The sequence below is a fragment of the Austrofundulus limnaeus genome, unplaced genomic scaffold, assembly GCF_001266775.1.
Source record: "Austrofundulus limnaeus strain Quisiro unplaced genomic scaffold, Austrofundulus_limnaeus-1.0 Scaffold319, whole genome shotgun sequence".
NCBI classification, from domain to species: Eukaryota; Metazoa; Chordata; class Actinopteri; order Cyprinodontiformes; family Rivulidae; genus Austrofundulus; species Austrofundulus limnaeus.
Window position 1 is genome coordinate 379,435 of NW_013952721.1, and position 1,655 is coordinate 381,089.

A 1,655-nucleotide genomic window follows, 5' to 3' on the forward strand; every position below is an offset into this window, starting at 1 on the left:
CTATGATCAGAAATTACTATCGCTCCATAATCACATTCACTCACTAAAGGTAAAAYMYRTTTATCGAGGAGAAAGTAGTCAATCCGTGAATAGCTCTTATGAACAGGGAAAAAGAATGAATACCGTCTCAGGGTCGATTTCGAAAACGCCACACGTCAACCACTCCATAAGTGTTAAGAAATGAATTAATTGACTGGGCYGATTTAGAAAGAGAGATCCTCCCCACTGCACTACGATCGAGGGATGACAGTACACAGTTCACATCTCCCCCAATTATGAGATTATGTGTTGAAATATTAGGTAAATTTGAAAAATACGTATTAAAAAATGKTTGATCATCCCAATTTGGAGCATATACTGAGACTAAACTGACAGGAAGTGCATATAATTTTCCCACCATGATAACATAACGTCCAGCAGCGTCCGTTTTAACACTGGATGCCGTAAATTGCACCTGTTTACTAACTAAGATGGCCACCCATCTCGATTTAGATTGGAAATTAGACTGAAACACCTGACCAGACCAGCGCCTGCTTAGATTTGCACTGTCTGCCTTACGCAAATGGGTCTCCTGCAAAAAAGTAATATTAGCATCAAGTTGTCTTAAATGTGTTGTAACTTTCCTAAATTTCACTGGACCATTGAGGAATTTCACATTCCAACACACACAGTTAACTGGGTGGCTGTTAATGAACCTGTTAATATTAGAACTGCTCATGTAAGAGCTAATTTTTTGGATTTTGAAGTCTTGTATTGTTTATCATTGCAACTGAAACCACTAAAAGAATAACATTTCAGCAATTTTAGCATGGTTCTGCAGAGCAACACTCTGTATRTTTGCATGCATGCATGCTGGACATGCTAATTTCAGCTTACCTATTCAATAACTGGTATCATAGGATTTATGAAATTATTTTGATTTCCAACAGTAATGTTGTTATCAACTCAGACCACAATGCGCTAAGTAGAGCTATGAAATGTTGGAATGTACGTGAACCCATCAAACCGTATTTCAGGCATTATTGCAGAATGACTGAGCAGAGGTAAAATCTTTTTATAAAGTATGCTGTAATAACCAATTTCAGACAGTGACACCATCAGGTGTATGATATTTTACAAATACAACAATCACTATGCAGTATTTAAGACAAAAGGTAGATGCCATGAACTGTGATATATTAAATGTTTTTCAGATCATCAAGAACAGTATGTGATGGTTACAGCACTGTTACTGATTTTATTCTTGTGTAGCCGACATATACTGTAATGGCAAATGATGATTATTCACTGTTTACCTACAGCCCTGTCCTTGAAAACCTTGTTACACAGAAATGGATATGTCAAACATTTTAAATAATTCACAAAATGGTTTGTAAACAAAGCTTTATTAAATAAATGTAGGTATTGACAAGAAGCGTGGGAAGGATTCTGAGCACGCAAACACGATAAAGTTTTAAGTACTTTATTTAAAATGGAGACTGGTCGGGAATCTGAACCCCTGGTTCGCACACTCTTCTGGGGATGAGAGTGAATCGACCAGTCCAGGTGAGGATGCAGAGTCCTGTGATCTTTGGGGCTTGGGCTTGGTTCCGATTTCCTTGGGGCAGGCTGAGGTCAAAAACCGTGTGGTCCGAGATTGTTAGTTAAATCCAAAA